This window comes from Fringilla coelebs (genome assembly GCF_963513975.1).
Source record: "Fringilla coelebs genome assembly, chromosome: 5".
Classification (NCBI taxonomy): Eukaryota; Metazoa; Chordata; class Aves; order Passeriformes; family Fringillidae; genus Fringilla; species Fringilla coelebs.
In genome coordinates, this window is record NC_140033.1 from 52,817,716 (window position 1) to 52,833,419 (window position 15,704).

Here is a 15,704-nt window from a genome sequence, read left to right on the forward strand (position 1 = left end):
TTGGATTAAGCAGAGTATATAGAAATCCAAAAATTTTACAAGCTAAATAAGTGCATTATTTATCAAGCATTGCCATGGACAGTTTTCTTGGAGGGAAACAGCATAAAGATGCTTTAGAAGTAGTTTTTCAAGAGCGAATGCGAGACCAGAAAAGATACTATTGTGTTTCTAGTTTTTCAAGATTCACAGAAAACAGTAGGAAATAGCTGAGGTTTGACTGGCCAGCTGATTTCCACTTGCAGAGCAATGAATCTCAACAAAGGAATTAAATATTAAAACAATTTTGATATGACAAGGCCTGGTGATAATATATATACTAGAAAGCAAAATGATAGATGGATCTCACAGAAACCAGACAGACTCTGAAGGACAAACTGAGTATTTGAAATACTCGGAAATGTAACGTGAAAATATGTTATTTCTGCCCTCTGTATATCCTCAAAAGAACACAGTAATGAGGGAGACTAAAATTATTTCTAATCTTTTGGGGAGTGAACATTTCATTAACTTTAGCAAGCTTCAGGTTAGACTGTACACGAGCACAACCCACAAAGTCAAATGCCAGACAGGAAAAAGAGAAAAGCTGCCTCGAACTTGCCAAAGATATGTCTTGGTAAACCCAGTGTTACTGTAAAAGGCCGAAGTGGAAAACCTGTGATGGAACTGAAAGTGAACAGTGCAATACTTGTGTATGGAGCTAGATGGCTCCAGTGGCACACTAAGAATGTCCAGATTTGCTAATTCATTGTGGATGTACTTTATTTTGTATTTTGCTTCATGTAAAATAATCTTTTCTGTCTTCATTTCTTGACATTTTTATTATGTACAAATTCCATCTACTTTTGTCCTCTGTTTCTTCTAAATAAAGTTAATCAGCTTCAAGATTTGCATCAAATGGCTTTGAGTAATGACAATTTGAAGCCGAGACTATTTAAAGTAAAATGTTCAGTCTATTTTTTTTCTACAAAGCTGCTTCTTTAACTACAAAGAACAGAGAGAAGTTAAAAAAATTAAGGTAACGAAACATATTTAGAGAAATATCTTTTTTTAAGGGAATTTTCAGGCAGGCAACCTGCTTTTATCATCATTTTATAACCTTGCAGAATATTATCTCTCAGGAACTCTATTATTACCTTAGGCAGTTAATTCGCACAAAAGAAACTTAACAAAAAGATGAGCAAAGTGTTGGTGGGTGTGGGAGGGGGAATACATTTTACTAGCTTACACAGGCATTTCAGAATTTTTTTTGGGAGGAAGGGGGTGTTCTGTGTTAGTTTAAAAGATTAAAGTTTGCAATCTGCACTAGAGGAGAGTTCTTGCTAAAGTCTGTATACCAAAGCTGGCTTTGAATTGAAGAACTGTTGTAATTAGATTACTGTAAATACAATAAGAAACTCACTCCTGGTGGTCTGGGGAGGAGTGTCATAGGGCACTGGAGAATTGTGTTGGCAGGATTTGGGACAGTTTGACTGAAAGCAGAGAGTACAATCTCAAAATCCTTTTAATCTTCCCCCCACCTCCCCAGTTCTTCGGGGATTTGTTTGTCATTAAGTAACAGTCAAAAGATTAAGGAAGTATAAAATGACATTAAAGCTCACAAGTACTTCTATAAAATTATCAGTGCTAGCATAGTCTTCAGCAGGGTTTGCTTCTGCCAAGACTGTCTCAAGGCAGGCAAAATGGAAAGAAAAGAGGCAGGCAGGCACAAAAGCAAACACCGGGAATGCGGGCTGCGGTGCCCGTTGTGTGCTTGCGCCGCGAGCGCGAGGCCTCGCGGAGCTGTTGCTATGTGTCTGGGCTCAACAAGCTTAAACTTTGCATGGCCCATGCTAAACTAATTTGAGTCAATTTGTCTACATCATTTCAACAATCGTCCTGTGCATTTTGAATCGTACATACAACACTGCATGATAAAGGCCCACCGAGCAGATGCCGACTGCTCATTCTGCCGTGGCCTGGCTGTTGCTAGCTCTTCACCATGGTTTCTCCATATCCTAGTGACAATGTTAGTTTTTCCATGTTGAGGTTAAGTCTGTGCCTGGCTAGTTAAGACTTTTCTTTACGGAGGACAGCTCCTATAACAACTGCCAGCTCTAAGCATGACCTTTAAAAATGAAATGAGGGAGTGTTAACTGGAGGGTTTTTTTTTTTAATCTCCCAGGGGAGTTCAAAGGAATACAAGGAGATTTTGCAAGAGAAGTTTTAAGCCTGAATAAGAAAGAGACACCAATATCAGATGTTATCATAGGAAAGCTGATCTAACCTGCTTACAATTAAATAGCTTCCATGTAATGGGCTTTGACTCACTTGTAAACGTGTACTTTGTAACACAGTTTTATTTTTGAAATTGAAATCAAACAAGAATAAAGAATTAAAGCAACTCTACTCTGTGCCTAGGTAATATAACAGGACTGATCTGCAGCCAGTGCAAATCAGTATAGCTGCAGAGGGAATAAGCTGCATGATCCCATTTTCTACCAGCTAAGGATTTAGCCTTTGAGAGCATCATGTTTGGAAAACTCCAGTATTTGATGAGTAAAAGAGCAAGAAGGAGCAGTAAAAATATACTACATTTTCATGTGTGATAAATCCCTGCAAGAGGCATTAAAGTCCGTGTGTTCTGTAGGGGGACAAAGCCTATAATTAATGCTTTTATTATTCTTGGATTGCCTTGATAGTTTCTCTGCATACCTCTGCTGAAAAAGGATTACCTGGTGAGTCTTGCCAATTTGGAGCCCTGGAAAACTCCAGGAACAGACTGGTTGTTTTTCTCTCTATCTAATGAGCTATTGAGGATTTTTTGTCACCCACTGAATGTGGCAGCCATTTTCCTACAGCACACTTTGGGAAAATTTTCAGTTTTGACTGCGTTTCCAAAATAACATAGCTCTGCCCAAGTTGTTAAAATCTTAGTTGGGATTAAACTTTACTGGGGGGGGGGGGGACGGGGGATGGGAGGGAGTTGAGGAGGGTTCCCCCTTTTTAAAATTTTTTTTTCTTAAACCTTCAATATTTAGGGTAGCCTCTCTGAGTTAACCAAAATTTTATTCTGATGAAAAAGAAACAAGGATATATTGTGTAAGGAGTCACTTTTTCCCTGTCAGAGAAAAATGCCAGTGAAAATCTCTCAGTGAGGTCCATGTTTTGGAAAATGTTTTAATGCAGAGGTTTGGGGGTTTTTCAGTATTTGCTTTCCACATGATAAAACCAGAGAGATGGGAGCACGGACAGCTCTAAAAAAGAGCTCAGAGGCTCTTTTAAAAACGCACATCCTCCAGGCGTGCGCTCATCACATTCTGATTTGAATTTTAGGCCTTAAAATAAAGTTCAGTACTTCATTCAAATTCAAATGAATTGTGCTATGCTCTGGCAGCCTCCAAGGAGGTAGCAGGCCTGCAACACCTCAGAAAGTGGAGGGGGCAGCAGCAGCTTGCAGACTAAATCCTGGCTGCATCAGAAAAAATATATTCTAAAATCTCTCTTTTCAGGCAAGCTGAGCAGAGAAAAGGTGCACATGAAGATCTGAGATGTTCCTTCAGTGCTACAGCTGATAAAGATGCAGCAGAGAGCTACATGTTAGAAAAGCTGAGATTGAACTTCCTGCTGATGGTGGTGCTGTAGGAGTGTTACAGCATTATGGTATTTCTGAATTTTGGGAGGGGATGGACACACTGGATATAGATGCTGAACTCCCCTCCAAGATCCAAGGGAATAAGTGTCTGCCACTACTGATAGAGTCAGTCACGCAAATAAATGTGAGCTGATTGCAGATAGGTTTACCAAGAGACTTTGAAAGACAGTATCAGCAATAAATCTGAATCTAAACAGCATGGGTTTGTAGGATAAATGTGGGAGATGATGAGTGCCTGAAGTTAAAAAAAGAAGCTGGGCACTGCAAGAACTGTTTTACACCTCAGCCCAAAGGAACATCTCTGGCCTGAGCCTTGGCTCCCTTTGTAAAGCCCTCTGGGAATCAGAGACAGAAATTTGCTTCCATTTTTCAGAGGGATAACTCAAGTTAGAAATGTCAAACCCTACCCTTTCCTGGGCATAGATGCCATGACAGGTACAACTGCTTTCATGGTAGAGCAGTATCTCCCATGCTCATTAGGCCATTTTTGTTCCCATGTGTACAATGCAGTTCAGCACAGAAAGCCTCCATCCAGACCAGTGTTGTTCTAAAACAGATTCTTTTCTTTCTAAGTATTACTTAGTAAGCAATATGCTTCTCAGTAAGCACTCCCTTTCAGACTACTGGTATTCCTGGTGTCAGTAAAAGTGTTTATGTCAGTATTAGAAAAATCATCTGAGCATCCATCTCTTCCAAGAGCTACCCAAGTACAATTTTTAACTTATTTAAAATGCTTTTTCACCCAGATTGATTTCCAAGTCAACAACAGAGGAAAGCAAAAGGGGGCTCACATAGGAGGAGTTAGTTATTAATTATTAATCTACAAATTATGCAACATCCATAAATCTTACCAAGAAAAAGGTGTCTGGCCTTAGCACTGCGCTGGGAGCTGCAGGACCTGACTCCTTCTGTCCCCGACTTACCCCTCCTGATGTGGGAACAGTCACAAATGTCAAGACAGAAAAGGCAAAATTTGCCAGATTTTTCTCTGAAATGGACAAGATCCCCATAGGGAGCCATGGGCCGCCCAAGCTGGTCTCAAACAGCGCTTTGTTCCAGGGGGAGCAGCCCTGTGAGAGTGCCAGGGCAGTGCTGGCCTTACTTTCTGCTCCGGGCATCAGCCTCTTCAGCAGGTTGGGAATACAAATATGACAGGGAACCTCAATCCCATGAGCACAGATCTCAGCACAGAGCTCTCTCAGTATCCCAGCAAGGCTAAGCTTTATGCTGTAAGCCAGTGCTAAGTGCTTTTCTGCCAATGTCACAGCCAGCTTGCTGCAGGCCAGGCTGCCACTCAGAGGTCACAGGGAGATGGGGACAGCCTTCAGTCTCCAAACCACAGCCATCCTTACCCAGGGCTGATATTGAAGTCACCAGTGGGGAAGCACTCCAGGCTGAGAGAAGGCTGTCCATCCACTGGGCATCTCAGCTACCCACTGTGTGAAGAAGCAGCAGGAGCCTCCTCTGAGCTCCTGGTGCAGATCCTCATGGGAGAGGCAGTCCAGTGCCAAAAGAAAATGGACATCAGCCCTCGGGCCACCATGCTTTGGAGGTATTATAGTCACAGGAGCAAGTGGACCTGGTTCAGCCAAAAAATGAAAATGTGATGAGCACCTATGAAAAGGGAATTTGTTTTCACAGGATATTGCTCTTCTAAATGATAATGACTGCTCTGAAACTCTCACAGATTATTGCTTTTTTTCATCAGAGTTGTCCTTACCTTGTAGCTTCAGTGTGACACCCCACAATGAGCAGCAGTTGTTACATAAGCAGTATCCCTGTCCCAACAGGCACAATCATGAGGAACAGATGCTGCTCATGGGGGTAAACTGAGTTACCCTAATCTAGTTTTACAGAACAACAATCTACCCTGTTGGTCATACAATGAGCATAAAGCCATGCAATTTTGCACAATAAGGCTGAAGTGCTAAGGTTTTTAATGCTTCCTAAGCTGCCTGGGCCTGGCCTAAATGTTATATTGCAACTTATCTGGGGAGTAAAGCACTCCTAACTTTTCCCAGGACTTGCAGAAGAATCCTCTTGCATTGAAAATCCCCAACAAACCAAAGATTCACTTTTGCAGTTAGTGGCAGCCAAAGCCAAGAAACAAAACAAGGTGGGAGACTCCATCAAAAGCTCTGTGTTTACTGCTGAAGGAATGAGGCAATAGGGGGGAAGAATGATGGTGCTTTGAGGATGCTGAAAAGGAAGGGAACAGTATTTTGGCCCAAAATGGCCAAACCCAGGTGTTTTTGTCAGCCACTGCCTTGTCCTGTCTCACAGTTAAAGTCAGTTTTTAGAAAAAATGCATTTGTGAAATCTGAAATTCCCCTTGGCATCTCTTGCTCTCTATGCTAAGCTTTAGCAGGGTGTGTTGTTATTCCCAAGTGCTGGCCAGAGCATGCCTGGCACACTGCAGCAAATGTGTTCTCATGCTGAGTACCAACCCTGGTCTTATTTACACACACAACCCCTCATATCTGAGCTGTGTAAACTGCTTCTAGCAGCTCCTTTTCTTTCTTTGTTCAAGCAGACAATGGTCTTTGGACATTTATTTTAATGCCGCTGAGACAAAATTGTAATTTAATTTACAAATTAATAATTATCTTTTCCAAATCCCCTTTAGCTCTGCATGCATATTACTTAATAGCTTACCTATATGGCTGTCAAATTCTTACGGCTCTGAAAGAATATAAGTGACCCTTTGCTTGTACAGCAGATCGGGAGAGGGAAAAGGGGATATGGCTTCTCTCTTTGTTCCCATCTTGCAGAGAAAGGACAGAGTTTGGTTTCCTATGGACCTGCTTGCCAGCTTTTTAGACGGCAAATTAGGAGCTGCTTCTGGGAGGACCTTTGTCATAAAGAATGCAACACATGAAACCCTGCTAATTGAATAAATTATAAAGCTACAACTTAAAATATCATTCACCTTAAAAGTGACTCTGTTCTGTTTTCTGCATTGAACTCTCCACACCATCTTTTGTGGCAGCACTAGTGCTGAGGAACTTTGCTTTCCAGAGGATCAACCGTCTACCCCTATAGCTGAGCTGGGTGCCCAGCCTGCAGTGAGGTGAGTCTTCTCTCACCTGGTCTCCATAGCCTTTGAGCTGGCTCCTGTGGAGGAGGGCAAGCAGGAGGGGACGGTGGTGTTGGGCAAGCTAAATAAGCTCTCCGCCTGTCTGGAAGGGATGAAAACCCAGAGGTTATTAGAGATTTAATAGGCTGAGTAGAGAGGATAGGCAACACAGCTCAGCTGGTTGAGACCTTGTTGACTGGGATATGGAGCCTGCATAGCTGTGGCAGCTTCTTAGTGATGGGTCAGGACACCTGGCATCTTTCATGTCTTTACAAAAAGTACTTGTGGGGCTGAGTGTGGTGGAAAGCAGCAGCTGAGCTGCTCTGCAGGTGTTTCAGGCCTTGACAGGGTGAAAAGGTGTCTAGGACATCCCAACGAGCAGCACCGGGAGAGCTGGGGGTACAGAAAGCACTTCAACCACTGAACTGCAGGGTTTTCCTTATCCTTTCACCTCTCCAGCGTCTTTTCAGTCTCAGGCTAACTCCTGGATTCATTCAGCCCCATTCCTCTGATCTACAGAAAGCTACCAAGGCTTTCCAAGGCTTCTACCATTTTAAAAAGGGCCTTCTGAATAAGTGAGACAATAAAATAATACAGTAGGACCTACCATGTCAAATTATAAATTAATTGAAAACATTTAACTTTGAGAACAAACACCCCATCACACACACACACACCCCCTTCACCCTGCAAAAGGCAGCATTAGAAACATTCTTGTATTTAGGTAAAAATGAGAGCCTAAGCAGTTAAAAGGCAATGTGCTCTAAAGCCTCCCTAATCTATTTTCCTCCAATTCTTTCCACCTCTAAGAAGCTTGTGGAGTTAGTTGTCGATTAACATTCAGGAAGATTGTACTCTGTCTCCAGTTCATTGCTCTCTTGTTGGCTTATTGTTATTCAGAGCCCATTTATTGTAGATGAGCCATTCATTTTCCTCTAATTGGATGGGATTGGATTTCACTTTCATTGTTGGATGCATTGAAAACCCTGGAGGGGCTAGAGGGATCAGCCCAGGGCTGGGGAGATTTAACTTAGCACAAAGTTTAGGTTTCAGCTGAAAGAAGCTACATTTTTTTTCTTAATTTGGGGTTTTTTTACAGACAAATGCCTCATGGCTATATTTTGCAAGGTCTCCCCTGTGACCTCAAACACCTTATTGCATAACATACTTTTTGTATTTTTGTACAGTTCCTCACCAAAACACTCATGACATGGGGACTGTTAGGAAGATTTCTGAGCATCAGAGACCCAGCAAGGGCTTTGCACCAATGTCTCTCCTGTGAGGATCCAACAGGCTGACTTCTTCAAATGTTTGGATTAAATCCTCTCACAGTTGTTGGATCCTGCACTGTAACATCCTCCCTTGGTAATCTCCTCAGATTCCTTTGGGGCGACACGAGGGTCTGCAAGAAGAAGGTATTTTCAGAACTGCATGCTGCAGCTCCTGCAGCTGCTCTGTCCCCATCTAAGGGCAAGCTGAGGGTGGAAGAGCCTGCCCAGCATTGATTCACAGCCTGACTTTGTGGCAGAGACACAAGTCTGGACCAAATCCCTCTCAGCCATCTCATATCTCGCTCTGAGGGGCTGGCAGCAGAGCTAAAAATATACCTGGGCGCCCACGTGCGCATGCATGTGTGTATCTCTCAGGTTCCTGTGTATGGGAGCTCACTTCCCAGCTGGAAACACGGGGTGACCATGGCAAGGGTGCCACAGTCACCCTGGGCTCCTTGCTTGCAGCGCCTCACACCTCGCCAGGCAGCTCAGGGTTTGCAGCGGGGCAGAACAGTCCTTCTTGTTCACCTGGAAAAACATCTGCTGGGAGCAGGCCTGGGGACTTAACTACCAGAGTTAGAGGCAGTATTAAAATTGAACTAGGGGGTTTGATTGTCAGAAAAACAGGTCTGTGATCTGCTGCAGGTTGCTCTGGAGCCAGTGTAGAAATAGGAAGTCTTGGAGGATGAGTAGTTCCTCCCAAGACAGGTCTCCCAGTGGGCTGACCTGCTTTCTAGAGCAAAGAAGCCAGGAGATGCCTGCCTTAGATGCAGCCCTGAGCTCTAACACATCCCCCCAGGTGTCCTCTAAGCATCTCTAAACTCATATCTAAACAACATCTGGCAAGGTAAAGCCAGTGACTGTCTTTGTGGGAGAGAAGGGTGATGAAAAGGAGCAGGGAGGAAGTAGAGTGGTGTGTTGGAAGGGTTAACATCCAGCCTCCTGCAGATGTTTGTCTTATGGGGGACCTGGGGGCTGGCTGAGCTGGGGTATTTGCATGGGAAATTCTCCAGCAAACTGCAAGCATGTACTGGAGCCTTTCCCTTCGAGGGGGCCTATTTTGCACCTCTCTTTTCTTCTAGGGCACAGATTTTTATTAAATGTGGGGTTGATGTATCTCTGACATCCTCACTGTGCTGACAGATGCATTTAAACTGGCTAGAAGGTTTAAAACTACCAGAAGGTACACAGGATGGGAACACCCATGTGCCTCCACACAGTGCTGGTGTTATTAGAAGGATGAAAGAATTATCAAATTAACTGTTGAAAAACACCCTCTGCCCCTGCGCACAAGAATAAGCAAAACCCATATTCTACAAATCTGTGCCCAGGTCCTGATAGCACTTAAGGTACCAGCTTGATCCTAAACCCTTTTTCCCATTTTATAAAGGCAAAGGGCATGCTTGAACCCTTCTATCCCCTGTCCCTGGCTCCTTTAGTTACATTTTAGGTGACTTGATCCCTCTGAGAAACCCACGTGCAGCGGAAGGAGACCAGCAGAGAGCAGCAGAGCCTAGAGGGAGACAGAGGCACCCACACACCATGTGGGTTGAAAATAAGAGAACTAACGCCAGTCCCAAAGGTCAGGCTCTGTCTGAGAAACAATATACTGACAACCTTAACCACTAAAACTGACAGACCCAGAAATTAGGACAACATCCAAAGGTGCCTGAAATTATAAATAAATATCAAAAACAAGAGGCAAAGTTTCATCTGCTGCTTGCTGAGATATTTATTTTGAAGGACCATGGAAGACACCATATATGAAAGGCTTTAAAATGAAAACCTGCATTAGAAGTCTCTGGTCAAAAGCACAGATATTTTGAGGGTCTCCAGACCCCTCACAGGATATGGAACACCAATGGCAGCAGCAGGCAGGGCTGCCCAGGTTCAAAAGTGAGTTGACCAACCAAAGAGCTTCAGATGACAGCAAAGGCCACCAGAGCTCACAGTCTATCCCTTCAATGCCCAATTATGCACATGAAATACTATTTTGAGCAGTTTTCAGCTCCATTAAATAAATGAAGGTTTTACATACCTTCTTCCTACAGAGATATTTGGTGGTTGACAGCCTCTGGCTCTTGGTGGTTCTTGGGGTCTCCAGGCCCCTATTAAACAGTCTGCAAATTATAATCAAACAAAGCAAGTCTGTGAGCTCAAAAGCCATTATCCCAGGCTTGCATCTCCCCTGGAAAATTGTGCTGGTCGGCAAAGAAAAAGCTACAAAAACCCATCTGCTCTGGCTCCCACACAGCCTCCTCTCAGCCTTCCCCTGAGTGTGCTGAGCACCACAATTGTAAGTCACCTCCTTGGGTTTTCCAGGCCTCTACAGATCCATGGATTATGGGCAGGGAGCTGGTCACGGCCATGGTCTCTCTCTGCACGGAGGGATTAATCTCTCCATGGCAAGTGGCACTTTCACACTCTCCCTGTGCAGGGACTTGTTGGCTTTGACCCTCACACACCAGCTCTGTGAGATCTCCAGCCCCTTCAGGTTGTTTCCCAAATCATAGGTACAGGCCTTACAGAACCATGTTTGACATTTTCCTTTGGAGAATGTTTTCCAACAGCAGCTCCAGCTCAGATACTGCTGAGTTATTTTACAGTCATACTACATGTGCCTCACCAACTTGAGCGTTACTTCCCATAACATGACCTCTTAGTCCAGCAGAGCTCATGTGTTCCCACTTTTAGCTGAGCTGCAGGGTTACCTTTGCCTGTAGAATCACCCCAACCCACACCAGTGAACACAGCTGTCGTACCCCACACGCAAAGTTCAGGTATTTCTCTCTTCTTTTTCTCCATTTTTTCCCACCTGTCAACAACAAAGAAGCACAATGAGTCACTGTCACAGGCAAGGTTTGTTTCCCAAAATCAGTCCCAGTCATGGGTGGGGGAATCCTCTTAACTCTTCTGTCCTTGGGCACAGCAACCTTTCAGTTTTTCCTGAAAAAACTGAAAAACTGTGGATATAGTACATCAGCCATACCAAATTCCACTATTCTCTGGAGAAAACAAAAGCCAAACTGGTCATCCCAGAAACACAGCATCACTGGGAGGCATTGATCTCTAATGGTACAAGAGTTTTACCATGTGAAATCTAGCAAGAATAGTAAAATTTATGGCCTTTTAAAACTCTTTCAAACAATTACGGAAGGAAATGAGAACTTTCTATGCCATTTTAATGTCCTGCTGCTTTAGTAAAAATTTGACATGACTGCTCCATTTAACTTCAGGATTTTTTTCAATTTTGCCTTGTCTTCAGTTACTTATTTTTCCTTCCTCCCATTTTTACAGAATTTGCAGAGGTTAAAGGGAATACATACACACATGCAAAAATTGAGGAACTGAGAAAACAGATAACTCTTTTTTCCCATTTGACTACTTTTTCCAGACCTTCTTGAATGGGAACAACACACCAGGAAAAAAAGGCCTTGAATTAAATTTTAAAAAGTGGTGGGAGTAAAGGATGACAGAAGTGGGAAAGTGAAAGAGAAGAGTAGACAGTTCCTCAAAGCAGGATATCGCACCACGCACTGCATCTCCTACCACTGCAGAAGCAGAGGTTATTTGCAGGCTCACCAGCCCTCCTGGCCTCACCTGCTGCCAAGGGTTTATTTTCCAGGAAGCCTTTTGCCAGGTCCAGAACAGGCAGGGGGAATGCCTGGACCCTGGTTCTCAGAAGGTGAATACAGCAGCTCTGGCAGCACTGGTGCAGCCCGGCCATGCTCTCAGGACACCTCTGATAAACACAAGCCACGCTTACAGAGGCGTTTTGCCTTAGGCAAGGAAAAACTGTCCTCATCTTCTATAACTGTCCAAGAAATGACAATGAACAAATGGCTCCCTGCCACTTGTTACTTTGTTAGGAGTTTGCCTCCACGCAAACCAGCTGCCTCATGACCTGGGGAATGAAAACCGCCTGATTCTTGCAGGTTTGCACCCAATATTGCCATTTCCTCACTGCATCAATTCCAGCTGCCCATCCTTGCACCCCTTCCAGCCCTGCTGTTGCTCTCTCCCTGCCTCAGGAGTGGCCCCAAGCTGGGACTTACTGGCTGAGCGCAAGTCATGGGGACAGCCCAGCCCAGCTCCCCAGGGAAGGACATCCACCATCACCTCGCTGCCCTTGTGTCCCAGTCTTGCTGCTTTGATATGAATAATTCCAGCTCCCCTTTTCCCTCCCTGGCACAAAGCTGCCCTCTCCCCCAAAGGCGGCGGCGTGTAAAAGTTGTTGCATCTCCACTAAACTGTACGCGCTCCGCCCGCCGGCCGCAGTGCACTTCAGATAATTCTTTGATGCAATATATTTTCCAGGATAGGCTTTTGTTTTCTTTCTTGGCTGCTCACCCCCTTTCTGTGGTCAGTTTTGCTCATTTCTCTTGTAAGCTGTCTAGAGGCAGAGAAAAGGCTTTCAGTTTTAAGCAGTTTCCTTTTCAGTTCCCCTTTATTGAATTCCAACCTCCATTTTTTTTTTTTTTTTAAGCATAGGAACATCATTTATCTTGGACTTTAAGTTGCAGGGGCCTTCAAGGGGCTTCTTTTTTTCTTTCCCAGCTGCATTTGTTGACACACAGTCAATCTGTTTTTTGCCTTCGTTCCCCCTCTTCCCCCCAGCAGGCCATAAAGTATCGACAGCTGTGCCCTTTATTAGCATAGCCATTTTAAGCACAACAAGGGGGAAGAGACTAAATATATTACAGCCATTACCTCTGTCAAAAAGTGACAATTTTAAAACATTTTAGCTTTTCACTGGGAAAGCTGGCAGCACAAAAGAAAGTGCTATAATTTTATTGTAAATGCTTTTTAAATATGGGTCACTTGGCCATAATCAATAGAAAGGATGGAAAAGTTCAAAGCTTGAGAACAGTCCAGGCATATAGCAGAATTTTTTTTAAAAAGGCTTGTCTTTAAAATATGCTAATTGGGACAAAAATACAACAGTGAGAAGCATGCAAAATAAGATCTTGTTCCTGGCGGTTTTGTTTTCTTTACAGCACTGTTCATGCTTTTCCCATCTACTTATAAGTGTGTTTTACAACTTGGATGGGAATTATTCCTCCCCAACAGGGTGTTATGAACGTTTGGGGAACTGAGAAAACAGGAGGGAATCCATACAGTCACTAGACTCTTCTCAAAAAGGAAAAAAAGACCCTAATAAACTACTGGTTTTTTCTAATGCCTTTGGAAGTGTGATGTGCCACAGCACTGTGATTTACCAGGCAAGCTCCCTTCTTGAGCATAAAATAATCGTGAAGCCTGAGAATCCTGGTAGTTTAGGTTCAGGTTTGAATTCTTGTTGGCTGAAACTTGTATTTTAAGTTTCTAGAATGAAGAATTAGGCTTCTTGATTAGACAAGGACTAACACCCACAGTCAGCATCTGTTGCAAGCTCTAAAATGTAAAAGACAGCTAATGGATGTCCTGAAGCCTGACAATCTTGCCTACTTTTCTTTCAATTTGTAATGGATTTATCAGGCAAAGAGGAAGGGGCAATCTCAGCAGGGTTTATTTTGAATGGCTTCACCTTCCTCTCCATTTGTTAAAAAATTTGGAGTGAACTTAGAAGTCTTTTCTGTTATCTTTCTCTCTCTAGTTCAAATTTTTGCTAGCGGTTTCACTTTGGTTTTCAAATTTCAGAATGTATGTAAAACGGCTTATACCAAGGCAAGTTTTTAAACGGGCTCCCAAAAGTAAAGCTGCTTTAAAGAACCTGTTTAAGCAGGAAGCCCATGAAATCCTGCACACAGCCTCATACAGTACCTGCCAAGAGATGTGATACAGCCTTTGTCTTGTGGTGGCTCCTGGGGGCCTGTATCCCACTGCACTGAGCAATCTCCAAATTTGCAGGAGAGAGCAAGCAAGCATCCTGCTGTGGGAAGAGTGTGGTCCAGGGCAAAGGGGAAACTGGAAGGAATTCTCACCACCCATCTTTTGGCAACCAATTTAGCAGTTAAATGTAACCAGCTGGTCTCCCCAGGCTCCCTCTGTGGTCGAGGGAGGGAAAGCAAAGCTCCTGCAGAGGGTCATTCAGCGCACCCAAATGAGCCTTACTCTGAATTGTCCTCCCTCTCATCCGTGACTGGAAAAAGAGTTAGAAGAGACTACCCGGGCAATTTAGCCAGCTAAGATGGGTGGTCTGAATAATTCCTTCCCCACCAACCTCTAAAAGCCTGCCTAGGTACCCCACAGAGATTGGCATGCTGTCGGAGGGATCGATTCCCAGGCACATCAGCAGCTCAGCGCTCTGCGCTCTCGCCTGCTCTGGAGAAAGCCGGGATGCTCAAGGATCTTACCTAGTCCTGTTGGACCTGTCACTCCCAGCCAGGACAGAGAGCTGAGCTGACCCTTGTGCTGTCAGCGTGGTGCTGCTGTAGGACTGCTTGTGGCAATGGTCAGATTTGGGGTTTGGGGACCGGACAGACTGCATCCGCTGTCCTCAAGTCGGGCCAGAGACCGCTGCGGGTCAGCCTGGCCCTCAGAGCCGGCTCATGGCAGAATTGAAAGTGGCTCCAATGCGGCACAGAGAAGACAGGGCTGCTCCTACCTCCTTCCCAAGAAATTAGTTTGGTCCATCCCTGCGGGACCCCCTCCTCCTCCCTCACACAGAGCCAGAAAGAGGGGCTTGCTCTCAGGGAGGACAGCACGGGCACCTCCCAGTGAGGGAACGACAGCAACACCCGCAGCGCCGCTGAGGCCTGACCCGGGGGCAATCACCCAGGGCAGGCACTGCCTTCCACAGCAACAGGGAAAAGCCGTGGATTAACAGGACTCACCTGCATGGCTGCGGTGAGAGGAGAAGTCCTGAAAAACACTCAGCTTTACTGCAGTCAGCACTTTTCCCTCACCTCACACCCTCCCGGCAGCAGGGGAAGGCGGGATGGGCTCCCAGGCCCGGCTGCCCACAGGCTGGCACCTCTCGGGAAGGACTTCCAGCCCTCCCTGCCGGGCTCTTCCTCCAGTGCTGAGGGAGCTGCTTTCCAGGCAGCTGGAGAATACATGGAAAAGCCAAAAGGACACCGATTTGCCACAAAATTCCCGGTCTAAATATTGCATCACCAGAATGACATGTATTTTGGAGAGAAACAACTCCAGGATGAGCAAGAGCTTTTGCGTGGAGAGCAAATGGTCCCTGACACTTTCCATAAGGGCCAGATCCACGCAAGTAACTAAGATGTTAACGCAAGAAGAATTTTCCTTTGTAGGGTTAAATAGCTTTTTTTTTTCCCTGTCTAAAAGTGAGCCACATCTTTGCACTGCTACTGAATCAGTGCTTTTCCATGCTTGATGAGAAAAGGATCTGACCTTGGCAGCTGTTTAACTTGTTGCTCAAAGACCAGCAAAGTCTGGCTCTTAACTGTTTGAACAGTGGAAGAGACTTTTTACAGCCAGCCTTATTAAAGCACAGGATTTTATTAGCTGTTTTGTGGTAATAAGTTGAAGTACAATGTTGTGGAATGCTCCTTCAGGAGATTTGGGATCTTGTGTACTTTGGGGTTTACTTTCCTCTTTCTGACTAGGGTGCTTAGCAACCCACTAATGCTACAGCTTCATTGTAATGTTCTCTTCCTTAAAGCCACCTTGGACAACAGATTTTTCACCCAGGTAGGGGAAATTTACAACTTGAAGAACTGTAAGAAAAATATGCTATTGACTAGGGTTGTTCTGGTTAGTTTTGTTTTGGTTTTGGTTGTTGTTTTTTTTTATAACCTTTGCAGATTTTCAG